At 43.2% G+C, this 17851-nt stretch overlaps 2 protein-coding genes across 4 annotated transcripts in view; one reads left to right on the top strand and one right to left on the bottom strand.

The window, feature by feature from the left end:
• LOC143764792 (uncharacterized) overlaps nucleotides 1-11440 on the top strand; it is a 207630-nt gene extending 196190 nt beyond the window's left edge. The window contains exon 2 of the mRNA XM_077250759.1: nucleotides 11124-11440. The gene's annotated coding sequence lies outside the window, so the exon portion shown is untranslated. The remainder of the gene's footprint in view (nucleotides 1-11123) is intronic.
• The window catches only part of MTG1 (mitochondrial ribosome associated GTPase 1), a 374570-nt gene that overhangs the window by 65609 nt on the left and 291110 nt on the right, over nucleotides 1-17851 (bottom strand). The window lies entirely within an intron of this gene.

The following is a 17851-nucleotide window of genomic DNA, read 5'->3' as shown; positions in this document are numbered from 1 at the left end:
ACCAGACGTTTGCAGCTAAAATAGTAATTTACCACATTAATAATGTATAGAGTATTTCTGAATCAATTAATGTTAGCTTCATTGGAAAAAAATGTGCTTTTCTTTAAAAAATAAGGAAATTTCTAAGTGACCCTAAACTTTGAACGGTAGTGTATGAGAGATGGGCGAGTCAGGCTACCCACATACCTCATCACTGGGTGTGGCTACAGCCTATATAATGGAGGCTGTTTGGCACATGGTCTGTGTGTTGGGAGAGAGAAGGCCTCCTGTGTGTGTGGCTCCAGACCGAGCCTGAGTACTGGAAGTTACCCCAGCCTGTGTGCCCACAGGCTAGGTGGAGCAGAGCTCTGCTATAGACATTTACACTTTGTTTTGCCTGATCTAAAGGCTGTTTACTTTCTGCTTTTGCTTCTGGGTTTATGAAGCAAAAAACCCACATGAAACTTTAAAGGAACGTGTCTCCTGTTTTCCTCCCGTCGCACCCGAGTGAGTACAACCCCTACTGTCCCCATAAGCTGATTATATAGGTCGGCGATAAGTGGAAAAATAATTTTAAATGTAATTTTGTTTAACTCACGGAATTTGATGCAAGGACGGAGACCTCCATCTTTCTTTTTAATAAAGAAAAACCCAGCAGCTACAGGTTAGGAGGAAGGACGGATATGACGCTCTCGTAAACTTTAGTTTACACATTCTTTCATGGTGATATGTTTATGACACGTTAAATTATACAGGTGAGTTTTAGATAATTTGGCATTAGGGACAAGATTAATATCGCAGTCATAAGGACGAGGAGGAGGTAATATCTCTGCCTCTTTTTCCGAGAACACATCTCCGAAGTCTTTCAGGTACCCTGGTAGACCCTCCAGACTTGCAAAACAAACTTGTACAGAACGAAGACATTTCTTATGACAGTTAACAATATCCTTCTGACACCAATCAATAACAGGATTATGAATACGCAATCAATACCAATACCAACCCAGAAGGCAAATCAAAAACATTGCAGGATATGGACTCAGTGTGAAGTATTCACACTTTAAGTGTGCCCAGATGGACAATGTTCTGGAGTAACTGTGTCCTGTCAATAGCAACAATTTGAATGGGTCTTTCAATCTGTTTGTAATCCTAATCTCAGTACCAGTCCTGAATCTATGAAGTTAGCAGCAGACCCAGAATCAATGAAAGCTACAGCTGAAAAATAGAATTAGACTTACCGGTAATTCGGTTTCTAGGAACCTTCCACGATGGCATATGGAGGTTGCCTCTTTATCCTGATGGGAAACAGGAAATACATAGAGGTTAAAAGGCCCTCCCACCTCCCGCTTGCCAGTGACTTATAAGTGAGACCATAGCACCGGTTACCTTTTGAATCCCAGATTGAAACCAGGAGTATAGGGGGGGAATTAGCGCGGTCGTGGAAGGTTCCTAGAAACCGAACTACTAGTCCCCTTCCACGACGGCATAAGGAGGAATACCAACTAATTTAGCACTAGGGAGGGACAACGGCCTGTAGTACTTTTCGGCCGAAAACTAGGTCCCTATTGGACAATAAATTCAGTCTATAATGCTTGGAAAAGGTATGTAGCGAGGACCATGTTGCTGCTCTGCAGATGCGCCTGCTTTTTCTGCCCAGGAAACTGAAGTAGATCTAGTTTAGTGGGCTTTGAGCCCCATTGGGGGCGACTTATTTTGAGCAAGATATGCTTCCGTTATAGCTCTTTTAATCCAATTGGAGATGGTGCTTTTAGCCACCTTCTTCCCTTTATTTTGCCCTGAAAGGTGGATAAATAAATTCTGATCAATTCTGCAAGAACGGGTTTGTTCTAAGTAATGTAAGACAATGCGCCGCACATCGAGAGTGTGGAATTTTTACCCTTTCGAGTTTGCAGGATCTTGGCAAAATGATGGCAGAATGATCTCTTTGGAACAATGGAAATCAGAGACTACCTTTGGAAGGAAAGATGGGTCGAGACGTAGGACTATTGAGTCATCTCTAACTATTAGATAGGGCTCCCTAATTGATAAAGCTTGCAATTCTACTCTCCTAGCCGTCGATATGGCCACCAGGAAGACAGTCTTGTATGTAAGGTTTTGAGAACAGGAAGACATTATTATTATTTTGCCCTGAAAGGTGGATAAATAAATTCTGATCAATTCTGCAAGAGCAGGTTTGTTCTAAGTAATGTAAGACAATGCGCCGCACATCGAGAGTATGGAATTTTTCCTCTTTCGAGTTTGCAGGATCTTGGCAAAATGATGGCAGAATGATCTCTTTGGAACAATGGAAATCAGAGACTACCTTTGGAAGGAAAGATGGGTCGAGACGTAGGACTATTGAGTCATCTCTAACTATTAGATAGGGCTCCCTAATTGATAAAGCTTGCAATTCTACTCTCCTAGCCGTCGATATGGCCACCAGGAAGACAGTCTTGTATGTAAGGTTTTGAGAACAGGAAGACACGGGTTCAAAGGGTGGACCTGAGAGACCATGGAGTACTAAGTTAAGGTCCCATAGGGGAACCACAATCTGTCTCTTAGGATTCATCCTGATGGCAGATATCATGAGTCTCTTGATCCATCGATGACCTGCTAGATCCTGGTCAAAAACAGAGCTGAGAGCCAAAACCTGGACTTTCAAGGTGCTAGGTTTAAGGCCGATCTCTAAACCTCTTTGTAAAAAGTCCAGAATTCTCGATGTGTTTGGCCTAAGTAGATCTGGTAGATCCGGTAGACAGACGGATGAACATTTTTTCCAGATTTTATTGTAGATGGCGTTGGTTACTGGCTTCCTGGATCTCTATAGCGTAGCTATCACTGGGTCTGACAACCCTTGCGCTTTCAGTACCTGGGCTTCAGTAACCACGCCGCTAAATTCCATCTTTGAGGATCTGAGTGGAGAATGGGCCCCTGGGAGAGGAGGTAGTGTCTTATTGGTAAAGGGATCAGACCATCCGCTTATAGTTGGATGATCAAGTTGAACCAACTTTTTTGGGGCCATAACGGGGCTACCAAGATAGTTGGAGTTTGGTCTTCTTGAATTTTCCGTAGAACCTTTGCCAGAATCGGGATCGGTGTGAACGCATAGGCCAGGTGAATGTACCAATTCTGGGCTAGGGCCTCTACTCCCCTGGAGTTGTCTCTGGGGTTTAAGGAGAAGAAGGCGGCCTCAACCTTCGCATTTTGGTGAGAAGCGAGATCGATTTCTGGTAGACCCCACCTGTCTACCAGCATTCTGAAACTCTGATCGTTTAGACTCCATTCTCCCGGGTGGATGACTTGTAGACTTCGATAATCCGCCTGAATATTGAAAGAGCCCTTTAGGTGAACTGCTGTCAGTGACAGTAGGTGTTTCTTGGCCGAACAGAATATTCAGGCAGAAACCCTTTTTAGGCTTTTGAACCTTGTGCTTCCCTGGTGCTTGATATTAGCAACTGTGGTCATGTTGTCCGAATATATTCGGACATGCTGACCAGCGATCTGGCAACTTGCTGCCAGAAGGGCTTCTTCCACAGCTTTCAGTTCTCTGAAATTTGACGACTTCTTGCTTATCGTCTGGTCCCAGAGTCCTTGGAACGGGACATGATTCACCATGGCTCCCCAGCCTCTCCTGTTGGCATCTGATGAAATTGTAGTCAGCGGGATCTGAGTCCAACTTACACCTTTGCGGAGATTTTTGGAATTTACCCACCATGCCAAGGAGGCCTTCACTCGACCTGGCGTGTGTATCCTTCTGTTCAGGCTGCCAGGATGACCATTCCAGTTGTCTAGAATATGATCTTGGAGGACCCTGGAGTGGGCTTGTGCCCAAGCTACCGATTGTATACAGGCTGTCAGAGCCTAAGACTGACATGCCTTCCCGGAGTGTAGGAGATCTCAGCTCCCTGAATCTTTCGACCTTTGTTATTAATGTTACACGGTGGTCGTCCGGTAGGAAGGAATCTGTCTTGCAGAATTTAGAAGTACTCCCAGAAATGTTCTGGTCTTGGAAGTATGTAACAGGTTTTTCCAGGTTTGGGATCCATCCCAGGGACCTTAGTATCTCTAGGGTGAATGACACATGGGATTTCAGGACTGTCTCGGTGGAAGCTACCATCAGTAGGTCATCCAGATAGGGCACTATGCAGACACCTTGTCTCCAGATAAATGAAGTTACCTCTGCCATTATTTTGGAGAAGACTCTCGGCACTGAAGAGATGCCAAATGGAAGAACGATGAACTGATAGTGCTCCACCTGAAAACTCACCCTGTACCGCAAACCTGAGATATTTCCTGTGTTTAGGGTGGATTGGAATATGGAAATAAGCATCCTTCAAGTCAATGGTTGACATGAAGAAATGAGGCCCGATTAGAGTAATGGCTGATCTTACGGACTCCATCTTGAATTTGCGGTATTTTACATGTTGGTTTAATTCCTTCAGGTTTATAATAATACGGGCTTCGCCTGATGGTTTGGACACCAGGAACAACCGAGAGTAATGGCCCAGACCCCATTCCAATTCTGGAACCGAGGAGATCACCTTTGATTTTATAAGGTTTCTGAAGCCCGCCACTAGAGTTACATTGTCTTTTGGATTCGGAAGGGAAGCGATCTTCAGACCCTGTGGAGGAGAGGAGATAAGCTCCATCAAAAGGCCCTCTTTGTTAATGTTGATAACCCAGTGGGACCCAGTGGGAACTGGTGATATTTTCCCACTGATGCACAAATCTTGAGAGTCTCCCCCTGACAGCTTGAATTTCGTTGTAACTTGATTGGGGTTGCTTATCCATAACATGGACTATCTTGCATTAGAACCTTTCATCAATATTTCAAACAAAGGAATGTCAAGATCTCTGGAGATGAATTTGTAACCATGAGATTGTTGACATGGCTTAACAATTTTGGTACTCAAGTCCTCAGACAGAGCTCTTCTCTAGAGATGGGTGGACACCTGGAAATTTGGGTCTGGCGGGTTCGGCCAAACAGTTAAAAAAAAAGTTAGGGTTCGGACAGTATTCGGACCTGATTCACTTGAATGGGGGACCCAAACATACAGTGTTTGCCATGCTGTCATGTGCATAATAGCATGGCAAACAATGCTCCTGATCAGCAGGAAAATCATAACCGCCAGTTAGAGAGCCGCGGCTCAGCTGTGATCGGAGGTAAAAAGTTCACCTCCGGTCACTTGTCAGCTGATGGGACTACCATTCTCATTAGCTTATGCCTGCTGCCGCTAATAACAGTGAAAGTAGACAATGGCTGATGTTAGTATTCATCAGCTGGCGTCGGCGCTCTAAAAAAAAAAAAAAAAAAATAAAGTGGGTTCCCTTGTATTTCTGATAACCAGCCAGGCAAAACAGGGATCCCATGCGGTCTTTTTCAAATGTTTAAATAGATAATTTAAAAAACGGGGTTGGGTCTCCCCCATTTTTGGCAGCCAGACAAGCCCAAGCAGACAGATTGCGGCTGGTATTCTCCATCTGGTAAGGGGCCATGATATTGGCCCCACAGCCTAAAAATAGCATCCCGCAGCTGCCGAGAAAAGGCGCATGGGTTGCAAGTGGGGTTTATATTTGTGGAGTTGATGTCACGTTTGTATTGTCTGGTGACATGAAGCCCATGGCTTAGTAATAGAGAGGCATCTATTAGACACCAATCCGGGGGTAGCCGAGACCCCAGAGAACATGATTCGGGGGTTTTTTACCGACCCCCGAGTTGCGATCGCCGGTGATTAACCGTTTACCGGCGATCGCAAAAAAAAAACAAAAAAAAACGCGATTTCCCATTTAATTTCTCTGTCCTCCGATGTGATCGCACATCGGAGGACAGAGAAATGGGGTCCCCGGTCGCCCCCGATGCCCCCCCGATAATCACCTGTCTCCCCCGGTGCTCCTCGTGGTTCCCCATGGCGCCGCCATCTTAAAAATGGCGGGCGCACGCGCAGTGCGCCCGCCGGCCGGCACCTGGGGGATCTTTGGGGTCTCGGCTGCTGGGGGTAGCCGAGACCCCAAAGAACATGATCGGGGTCGGTTTTTACCGACCCCTGTTTTGCGATCGCCGGTAATTAACCGTTTACCAGCGACCGCAAAAAAAAAAAAAAAAAAAAGTGATGTGTAATTCTCTGTCCTCTGATGTGATCGCACATCAGAGGACAGAGAAATAGGGGGATTCGGGGACCCTATCATACTTACCGGTGTCCCTTGGGTCCTCCTGTGTCTTCTCCTGCCGGCCGGCTTCTTCCTATAGAAAGAAAATGGCGGGCGCATGCGCAGTGCGCCCGCTCTCTGCTGCCATCTGCCGGCCGGCAGGAGAGAAGAGTTGGGGCTAAAATTAGGGTTAGGGCTAGGGTTAGGGTTGGGGCTAAATTTAGGGTTAGGGTTGGAGCTAAATTTAGGGTTAGGGTTGGAGCTAAATTTAGGGTTAGGGCTGGGGCTAAATTTAGGGTTACGGCTGGGGCTAAAGTTAGGGCTATAGTTAGAGTTGGGGCTAAAGTTAGGACTAGGGTTGCGGCTAAAGTTAGGGTTAGGGTTGGGATTAGGGTTTGGATTAGGGTTGGCATTAGGGTTACGTTTGGGATTACGGTTAGGTTTGGGATTAGGGTTAAGGGTAGGGTTGGGATTAGGGGTGTATTGGGATTAGGGTTAGGTTTGAGGTTAGGGTTGAGATTAGGATTAGGGGTGTGTTGGATTTAGGGTTCTGATTAGGGTTATGGTTGTTTTGAGGTTAGGGTTGCTATTATCCTTAGGGTTATGATTAGGATTATGGATCGGGTTGGCATTAGGGTTTAGGCCTCTTTCACACTTCAGTCTTTTGGCGTCAGTCTGAAACGGCCATTTTCATCAAATAGCGGATGCGCCATTTTTTTTGGCGGTTCCGCTATTTTCCCATAGACATGCATTAGAGACGGATTGTGGCGGATGGTCGTCCGTTCCATCCGCCATGTGACGGATCCGTCGAGATTTGGCGGACGTCATCTAGACATTGACGGCCATTGTAACGTTTTTTGCCTGCGCCGAAATGGCGGTTCGCGATGCATCCGTCGCGTTCGTCATTCCATAGAATTGCCGCCTATGGGCGACGGATCCGTCGTTACCGTCATTTCGGCGGATCCGTCGCCCCAATCCGCTATTTCAATTGTGCATGCTCCAAAAAGTAGATACTTTTCCCAGACAACCCCCAAGTAACGGATCCGTCAAAAAAACGGATCCGTTAATACCGTTTGCTCAACAATTGTGACGGATCCGTCACTATGTCGGAGCTGACTGACGCCAAACAACTGAAGTGTGAAAGAAGCCTTAGGGGTGTGTTGGGGTTAGGGTTGGAGTTAGATTTGGGGGGTTTCCACTGTTTAGGTACATCAGGGGGTCTCTAAACGCCACAGCCAATTTTGCGCTCAAAAAGTCAAATGGTGCTCCCTCCCTTCCGAGCTCTGCCGTGCACCCAAACAGTGGTTTACCCCCACATATGGGGCATCAGCGTACTCGGGATAAATTGGACAACAACTTTTGGGGTCCAATTTCTCCTGTTACCCTTGTGAAAATAAAAACTTGGGGGCTAAAAATTTTGTGTGGAAAAAAAAAAATATTTTTTATTTTCACAACTCTGCATTATAAACGTCTGTGAAGCACTTGGGCATTCAAAGTTCTCACCACACATCTAGATAAGTTCCTTGGGGGCTCTAGTTTCCAAAATGGGGTCACTTGTGGGGGGTTTCTACTGTTTAGGTACATCAGGGTCTCTGCAAACGCAACATAATGCCCGCAGACCATTCTATCAAAGTCCGCATTCCAAAATGGGGTTCCTTCCCTTCCGAGCTCTGCCATGCGCCCAAACAGTGGTTTACCCCAACATATGGGGTATCAGCCTACTCAGCATAAATTGCACAATAAATTTTGGGGTCCAATTTCTCCTGTTACCCTTGAGAAAATACAAAATTGCAGGCTAAAAAATCATTTTTGAGGAAAAAAAAAGGATTTTTTATTTTCACGGCTCTACGTTATAAATTTCTGTGAAGAACTTGGGGGTTTAAAGTGCTCACCGCACATCTAGATAAGTTCCTTAAGTGGTCTAGTTTCCAAAATGGGGTCACTTGTGGGGGGTTTCCACTGTTTAGGCACATCAGGGGCTCTCTAAACGTGACATGGCATCCGATCTCAATTCCAGCCAATTCTGCATTGAAAAAGTCAAACGGCGCTCCTTCTCTTCCAAGCTCTGCGGTGCGCCCAAACAGTGGTTTACCCCCACATATGGGGTATCGGCGTATTCAGGAGAAATTGCAAAACAACATTTATGGTTAAATTTCTGTTTTTACACTTGTGAAAATAAAAAAAAATGGTTCTGAAGCAACATGTTTGCAAAAAAAAGTTAAATGTTCATTTTTGCCTTCCACATTGTTTCAGTTCCTGTGAAGCACGTAAAGGGTTAATAAACTTCTTGAATGTGGTTTTGAGCACCTTGAGGGGTGCAGTTTTTAGAATGGTGTCACACTTGGTTATTTTCTATCATATTGACCCCTCAAAATGACTTCAAATGTGATGTGGTCCCTAAAAAAAAAAATGGTGTTGTAAAAATGAGAAATTGCTGGTCAACTTTTAACCCTTATAACTCCCTAACAAAAAAAAATTTTGGTTCCAAAATTGTGCTGATGTAAAGTAGACATGTGGGAAATGTTATTTATTTACTATTTTTTGTGACATATCTCTCTGATTTAAGGGCATAAAAATCCAAATTTTGAAAATTGCTAAATGTTTAATTTTTTTGCCATATTTCCATTTTTTTCATAAATAATCGCAAGTAATTTCGAAGAAATGTTACCACTAACATGAAGTACAATATGTCACGAAAAAACAGTCTCAGAATCAGCAGGATCCGTTAAAGCGTTCCAGAGTTATAACTTCATAAAGTGACAGTGGTCAGAATTGTAAAAATTGGCCTGGTCATTAAGTACCAAATTGGCTGTCACTAAGGGGTTAAACTTATCTACAGCGCAGGTGCTGTCTGATGAATACTCCCATCAGCCGCTACCTGCTCTTGCTGTTATTAGCAGCAACAGGCGTCGGTTGATGAGAGCTGTAGTCCCTTCAGCCGACGCCTGTGATCAGAGATAAACTTTTTACCTCCGATCACAGCTGCAGGCTCGTGCTGTCATTTGTTCTCTGACTAGCAGTAATGATTTTACCGCCGATCAGATGTAGCGTTTGCCACGCTGTCATGCACATGACAGTACAAGAAACACCCAGTGTTAAGGGGGCCAAACACGAATGTTAAATATTAATTATTAATTGAATTATTCTTATTCTCAATTCTGTACTGAGCACATAGCTTTTGTAATGTCATCGAGAAACAATTTCTGTATATTTAGTTAACACCATATAGAGAAAACACGTTCTATGGGACATATATAATCACAGCTCTTAGGAGGGTGGGGGCGGTCACGTGAGGCCTGTCACCTTGGGCCTTCTCTCCTTCATTCTCCACGGACTTCAGACTACTCACAGAAGGAATTAACAGCTGGTAGCCATGATGACTTCTACTCCATGACAGACAGATGCCATTTACTATTCAGAATCTCAGGAAAGATGAGGAACAAATGAACAATCTGTTCGTAACTATTTCACCTATTTTATGTTTTGCTGCAATGTGGTTTTTTTTTGTGGACAATCCAATAAACCACTACATTTTTTATGAAAATATGACATTTTCTTTAAGAGTTTCGCATCTGGTAAAGAGTCCCGATTAAATAAATGTGTGAAATAAGCATATTTAACATTTGGTCAAGCCAGCCAGAACTGATTTTTGTGCTATTTTTTAGTGGATTTCCTTCTCCTTGCACACGGGGGAAGAGAAGAGCTTCGCTAAACGTCAATTGTGCAAGTTTTCAGGAATTCCACTACAACACTTCAAAGTCACAATGATCAGACAAGAACCTAGGAGTGAGGACTAACAGGTGCCAGATGGATTGATAAGTACTAGGAGTGCTACAAGTGCCAGACGTACTGAAAATAGACATGCTGATGACCAGAGCCCAGCGTTGTCCAACAAAGGAACTACAAGCTGAGATATTTCAAGGTAAGAAAAATGCATTTAATTAATTCATATTCTAAGTCAAGTCAGCTGAAATTTTTATCTTTAAGCGAGTTTAAAAACTAAGCTAAAATACAATAAAGAAAAGGAAAAATTGAAAAATATTTTACATTTAGTTGACATATTTCATAAGTTTGTGTCAGAGAAATCCAAAGAAGACTATGTAAAAATAGTATCTAAGGAAATTAGTGATGTTCCCAAGATCGACTGTAATGTGGAGAGTGAACAAAATGTAAGATACATGTCTGTAATGACCTTGTGTCTCATGATGCAAAACAAGATGGAGGAAACGTAGGAGGAGACATGAGAATTGATGAAGATGACGTACAAGGAACAGATTTACAAGGGCCACTAAAAATAGAAGAAGCCTCAGAGGCCCAACTCCAAATTAAAGTTAAGAAAAACTTGTTAAAATTATGCAAAATCATTCCTGCATATGATAAAATCCATGTGTGAAGAAATTCAGAAATATTTGAGAGTTTTGCCTATAAGTTTGATTTGACTAATGAGGAGAAAAATCAGTTGTTTAAAATGTGGCTTAACCATGGCTTAAAATGTGGCTTTCTGCCAGCTGACGGAATAGTACGTCAGCTGGCAGATCCCCTTCTTTGAGGTGGGCTCCGGCGGTGAGCCCACCTCAAAGCCGCGACATGTCAGCTGTTTTGTACAGCTGACATATGCGTGCAATGAGCGCGAGCGGAATCGCTTTCAGCCCGCGCCCATTAACTAGTTAAATGCCGCCGTCAAGCGCTGACAGCGGCATTTAACTAGCGCTCCCGGCCGCGCGGCCAGGAGTGCTCGCACCGCTGACCCCCATCACATGATCGGGGGTCAGCGGTGCATTGCCATAACAACCAGAGGTCTCCTTGAGACCTCTATGGTTGTTGATGGCCGATTGCTTTGAGCGCCACCCTGTGGTCGGCGTACAATGTACACCTGGATTTCTACTACATAGAGGTGATCTGTGCTTCACCTCTATGTAGCAGAGCCAATCGAGTTGTGCATGCTTCTAGCCTCCTATGGAGGCTATTGAAGCATGCCAAATTTTTTTTAAAAAAAGTGTTTAAAAATATAAAAAAAATAAAAAATATATAAAAGTTCAAATCACCCCCCTTTCGCTCCAATCAAAATAAAATAAAAAAAATCAAACATACACATATTTGGTATCGCCGCGTTCAGAATCGCCTGATCTATCAATAAAAACAAAGGATTAACCTGACCGCTAAATGGCGTAGCGAAAAAAAATAAATCAAAAACGCCAAAATTACGTTTTTTTGGTCGCCGCGACATTGCATTAAAATGCAATAACGGGCGATCAAAAGAACGTATCTACACCAAAATGGTATCATTAAAAACGTCAGCTTGGCATGCAAAAAATAAGCCCTCACCTGACCCCAGATCACGAAAATTGGTGACGCTAAGGGTATCGGAAAATCGCGCAATTTATTATTTTTTTTAGCAAACTTTGGAATTTTTTTTCACCACTTAGATAAAAAATAACCTAGACATGTTAGGTGTCTATGAGCTCGTAATGACCTGGAGAATCATAATGGCAGCTTAGTTTTAGCATTTGGTAAACCTAGCAAAAAAGCCAAACAAAAAACAAGTGTGAGATTGCACTTTTTTTGCAATTTCATCACACTTGGAATTTTTTTCCCGTTTTCTGTTACACGGCATGGTAAAACCAATGATGTCGTTCAAAAGTACATCTCGTCCCGCAAAAAATAAGTCCTCACATGGCCATATTGACGTAAAAATAAAAAAAGTTATGGCTCAGGGAAAGAGGGGAACGAAAAACGAAAAAAGCTCCGGGGGTGAAGGGGTTAAAGTAACTTTTTCCAGAATGTTATTATTAAAAATGCAGAATGATGATGAGTTACATGAAGAAATAACTGATATAGAAAGATTAAAAATTCTGATATTCTGTGGATTAACTATCCAGATATTGATATTCTTCTAAAATTACCGTATATACTCGAGTATAAGCCGAGATTTTCAGCCCAAATTTTTGGGCTGAAAGTGCCCCTCTCGGCTTATACTCGAGTCATGATCGGTGGTGGGGTCGGCGGGTGAGGGGGAGAGGGCGCTGAGGCATACTTACCTAGTCCCGGCGCTCCTGTCGCTCCCCCTGCCCGTCCCACGGTCTCCGGGTGCAGCAGCTCTTCCCCTGTTCAGCGGTCACGTGGGACCGCTCATTAGAGAAATGAATAGGCTGCCCCACCCCCCATAGGGGCGGAGCCGCCTATTCATTTCTCTAATCAGCGGTGCCGGTGACCGCTGACAGAGGAAGAGGCTGCAGCACCGAAGATCAGCTGTCCGGGGGAAGGAGCGGGACGCCGGGAGCAGGTAAGTATCGCATATTCACCTGTCCTCGTTCCACACTCCGGGCGTCGCGCCATCTTCCCGGCGTCTCTCTCTCCGCACTGACTGTGCAGGTCAGAGGGCGCGATGACGCATATAGTGTGCGCGCCGCCCTCTGCCTGATCAGTCAGTGCGGAGACGCCGGGAAGATGGCGCCGAGGAGCCGCAAGCAAGACAGGTGAGTATGTGTTTTATTATTTTATTGCAGCAGCACAGCTATGGGGCAATAATGGACGGTGCAGAGCACTATATGGCACAGCTATGGGGCAATTATGAACGGTGCAGAGCACTATATGGCACAGCTATGGGGCAATTATGAACGGTGCAGAGCACTATATGGCACAGCTATGGGGCAATAACGGTGCAGAGCACTATATGGCACAGCTATGGGGCAATTATGAACGGTGCAGAGCACTATATGGCACAGCTATGGGGCAATAACGGTGCAGAGCACTATATGGCACAGCTATGGGGCAACGGTGCAGAGCACTATATGGCACAGCTATGGGGCAACGGTGCAGAGCACTATATGGCGCAGCTATGGGGCAATAACGGTGCAGAGCACTATATGGCACAGCTATGGGGCAATAACGGTGCAGAGCACTATATGGCACAGCTATGGGGCAATTATGAACGGTGCAGAGCACTATATGGCACAGCTATGGGGCAATAACGGTGCAGAGCACTATATGGCACAGCTATGGGGCAACGGTGCAGAGCACTATATGGCACAGCTATGGGGCAATAACGGTGCAGAGCACTATATGGCACAGCTATGGGGCAACGGTGCAGAGCACTATATGGCACAGCTATGGGGCAATAACGGTGCAGAGCACTATATGGCACAGCTATGGGGCAACGGTGCAGAGCACTATATGGCACAGCTATGGGGCAATAACGGTGCAGAGCACTATATGGCACAGCTATGGGGCAATGGTGCAGAGCACTATATGGCACAGCTATGGGGCAACGGTGCAGAGCACTATATGGCACAGCTATGGGGCAATAACGGTGCAGAGCACTATATGGCACAGCTGTGGGGCAACGGTGCAGAGCACTATATATATATGGCACAGCTATGGGGCAACGGTGCAGAGCACTATATATATGGCACAGCTATGGGGCAACGGTGCAGAGCATTGTATATATGGCACAGCTTTATGTGGAGTATCTATGGGGCAACAGTGCAGAGCATTGTATATATGGCACAGCTTTATGTGGAGCATCTATGGGGCCATAATGAACGGTGCAGAGCATTATATGTGGCACAGCTTTATGTGGAGCATCTATGGGGCCATAATGAACGGTGCAGAGCATTATATGTGGCACAGCTTTATGTGGAGCATCTATGGGGCCATAATGAACGGTATGGAGTATCTATTTTTAATTTTGAAATTCACCGGTACCTGCTGCATTTTCCACCCTAGGCTTATACTCGAATCAATAAGTTTTCCCAGTTTTTTGTGGCAAAATTAGGGGGGTCGGCTTATACTCGGGTCGGCTTATACTCGAGTATATACGGTAAGCATTGGCCGGAAAGAATGTACTTTTACATTTATGTCCATATTTTAAAGATTATTAAAAATGTTAATACACAATCAATGATAAATTGTTTTGTAAACAAATTTGGATTCCTAAATTCTATATCTTGTGTTATTGCGTCACAAAAAGATTCTTTATTTGAATGTGCACAATCCCTTGATTTTTCTAGAAAACATGAGAATCTTGAAAGGAAAAAAAATCATACTAAGTTTTTGAAAACAGAGAGAGTAAAATCTAATCAGAAGCCAAAATTAAAATCTCCAAAACTGAGTCATTCCCAAAATAAAATCTATGAAGTACAAAGAAAATTACATATTTGTTATAAGCCCTACCAAAAGATCCAAGAGTCCACTGAAGAAGTTGCACTGAAATAGTTAAAAGCTGAAGGTTCAGATCTCTCTGTAAAAATGGCAGAAATTGACAGACAAACAGGTGAGCATGGGGGGGTAGACTGAATATTCCATTATCGGTGCTCTTCAAAGAATCAGTAAATCTAAGGCCTCTTTCACACTACCGTCGTTGGCTGTGCATCATAGTGCAGTGAAATGACGTGTCAACGGACGTTGTGAAAATAGAGGAAAACGTGTGTGACGCATCCAGCATTATGACGGATGCGTTCTGAGAGAGAGAGAGAGAGAACGAGAGAGAGAGAACGAGAGAACTTTTCCCCGGGTTGGAATATGCTTCCAGGCATGCTCAGATGTAAAAACTGCATCCGTCACTGAATTCCTGCGTTTCACAGTGCCAGTGTCCATAGGCTCCCATGCTGTAGAACGACGTATGCCGCAGGGGGCGTCGGGGAACATTTTTCCACTGCAGACAAAAAACTTTTCATTGAACGTTTTTTTAAAAAAGATGGGCCGTCAAATACCACTGGATCCAGTGCACGACGGACGAAACGTGTGGCCATCCGTCGCTAATACAATTCTATGAGAAAATGCAAATGTTTTTTGCAGGATCCTGTTTTCTCAAAAAACAACGTATCTCGACGGGACTACAAAGACGGAAGTGTGAAAGAGGCCTAAGAATGGCAATTTTAAATGGAGTTTTTCAGGACATTATCAACAGGGAGACAAGATTTGGTTTAGGAATTGGCTAAAAATGTAATTATATTATATGATGTGTAAATGTGTTATATAAAGTATTATTTAGTAATTTGTAATTATTTTAAACAGTATAATTCTGTAGTTCTATAGTAGATACATATTCATACAGCATATAGCATATTTGTATAAGTAGAGATTGCATAACTGTATTTTTGTATGTATAATTAAAATTTACTCCAGTAATAATATTTACAACTACATTAAATACATATTTTAAATATATACATATGTATAAGTTATTTAAATTATTTTGTTTCTGAATGAATATGAAATTAACCTTTATCTTTTATTTTTCCTTACAATTTTCATTTCAAAGTAGGAATTGATCAAAAACCTCTTACATGGATTTATGTCTTTATTTACACAGGAAGTTATAATAATTGCATGATTTTATATTTAACACTTAAAGGACATATTTAACAATCTAAAATTAGTTTGTGTGCTGCTAACATTTTTGTAACATAATGCACATTTTTTTCTTCGCATGGTAATAATATATCTTTACTGCATGGCATGATATGTCACAACAGGTGACATCTGAACTGTGGGCTAATAATAAGGATACCATACACCCCTATTTCAGGTTAAAGCTGGTAACCTCAGTAAGAAGAATTGAGAAGCCTTCAGCCTTTGCAAGCCAAAGGATTTTTTTAGGCCTAAGTTTCAGGGTTCAGTTACAATTGCAAACCCTTGTACCAAGTATATGGTTACCATTCTTTCCCAATATTTTTATGACTCCTATCTATAGAATGTTTTACAAAGTGTTAGGTAATGTGTATTTGGGGGAATATTCAAAGAAATATTAAAATATTAAATTTAATAGTTTACAATGCGTATTGATAATTATGACACAATAATTTGGGTTAATACACATGTATTCATATTCTTTGTATGTGAAATATGTAGTTTCAATTTATATATGTGTGTCACAGTCTGAGTGACAGATGACAGATGCAAATAAGCAGCTGCTAAAAGTGAATATAATGTTTGATGTATGAAAGAGGCCTTATGATTCATGGTATGCAGGAAAAATGCAAAAAAATTGTGGTTATGGGAAGTAATGCGATAGTTAAATTATTAGAATAATAAGATTTATTTAAATATTATCTACTCAACATATATTTCTATACTAGATGGTAGCCCGATTCTAACGCATCGGGTATTCTAGAATATGTATGTAGTTTATTTATGAAGATTTTAGAATAATACACTGAATACACAGGATTCGGCCAGAAGTGACCAATTAGCGAAGCGTGGTTCAAATCCCGCGCCAATTTGCGGCCGGACTGCGCCTGTCGCTGATTGTTCGCGGCCGGCCATGTAGTATATAACAGCCTACGTAGTATGTAGCACAGCCACGTAGTATATTGCACAGCCACGTAGTATATTGCACAGCCCACGTAGTATATTGTACAGCCCACATAGTATTTTGCACAGTCCACGTAGTATATTGCACAGCCCACATAGTGTATAACACAGGCCACATAGTGTATAACACAGCCCACGTAGTGTATAACACAGCCCACGTAGTGTATAACACAGCCCACGTAGTGTATAACACAGCCCACGTAGTGTATAACACAGCCCACGTAGTGTATAACAGCCCACGTAGTGTATAACAGCCCACGTAGTATATTGCTCAGCCCACGTAGTATATTGCACAGCCCACGTAGTATATTGCACAGCCCACGTAGTACATTGCACAGCCCACGTAGTACATTGCACAGCCCACGCAGTACATTGCACAGCCCACGCAGTACATTGCACAGCCCACGCAGTACATTGCACAGCCCACGCAGTACATTGCACAGCCCACGCAGTACATTGCACAGCCCACGCAGTACATTGCACAGCCCACGCAGTACATTGCACAGCCCACGCAGTACATTGCACAGCTCACGTAGTATATTGCACAGCCCACATATTATATTGCACAGCCCACGTATTATATAACACAGCCCACCTATTCTATTGCATAGCCCACGTAGTATATTGCACAGCCCACGTAGTATATTGCACAGCCCACGCAGTACATTGCACAGCCCACGTATAATATTGCACAGCCCACGAGTCATCTCGCCCACAGGTCATCTCGCGAGACCGGATGCATGGAGCGGTCACCGGAGCGTCCGGTTCTGGATCCGAGGGGCCGACGGACGGTGAGTATAAAACGATTTTTTATTTTTTTAAATTATTTTTAACATTAGATCTTTTAACTATTGATGCCACATAGTCAATCGTAAAAAGTTGGTCACACAGGGTAAATATCAGCGGTAGCGGAGTGCGCTACCCACGGCATAACGCGGTCTGTTACCGCTGCCATTAACCCTGTGTGGGTACTGACTGGAGGGGATTATGGAGCGGGCACTGACTGCGGGGAGGAAGGAGTGGCCATTTTGCCGCCGGACTGTGCCCGTCGCTGATTGGTCGTGGCTGTTTTGCCACGACCAATCAGCGACTTGGATTTCCATGACAGACAGAGGCCGCGACCAATGAATATCTGTGAGAAGGACAGACAGAAAGACGAAAGTGACCCTTAGACAATTATATAGTAGATTTTTTCATTTTGGTTTTTACAAATGAAATTTTTTTTTCAGAAAATAATATTGTTTTAGATTAAGGGGGAAATGTGTTTTTGATCCTGATCATCACATTTCATCAATACCTCTTCTTCACACATTTTAATAAAGAAGAAATATTAATAAGGTACTTTTGGGTATAACAACATTAAGTATTATAAAAGTCATTTTTTTACTCTAATGAAGGGTATTATATGCAA

Source organism: Ranitomeya variabilis, chromosome 4 (genome assembly GCF_051348905.1).
Source record: "Ranitomeya variabilis isolate aRanVar5 chromosome 4, aRanVar5.hap1, whole genome shotgun sequence".
NCBI lineage: Eukaryota > Metazoa > Chordata > Amphibia > Anura > Dendrobatidae > Ranitomeya > Ranitomeya variabilis.
The sequence above is the reverse complement of the archived record's forward strand: the minus strand, read 5'-3'. Positions and strand labels throughout refer to the sequence as shown.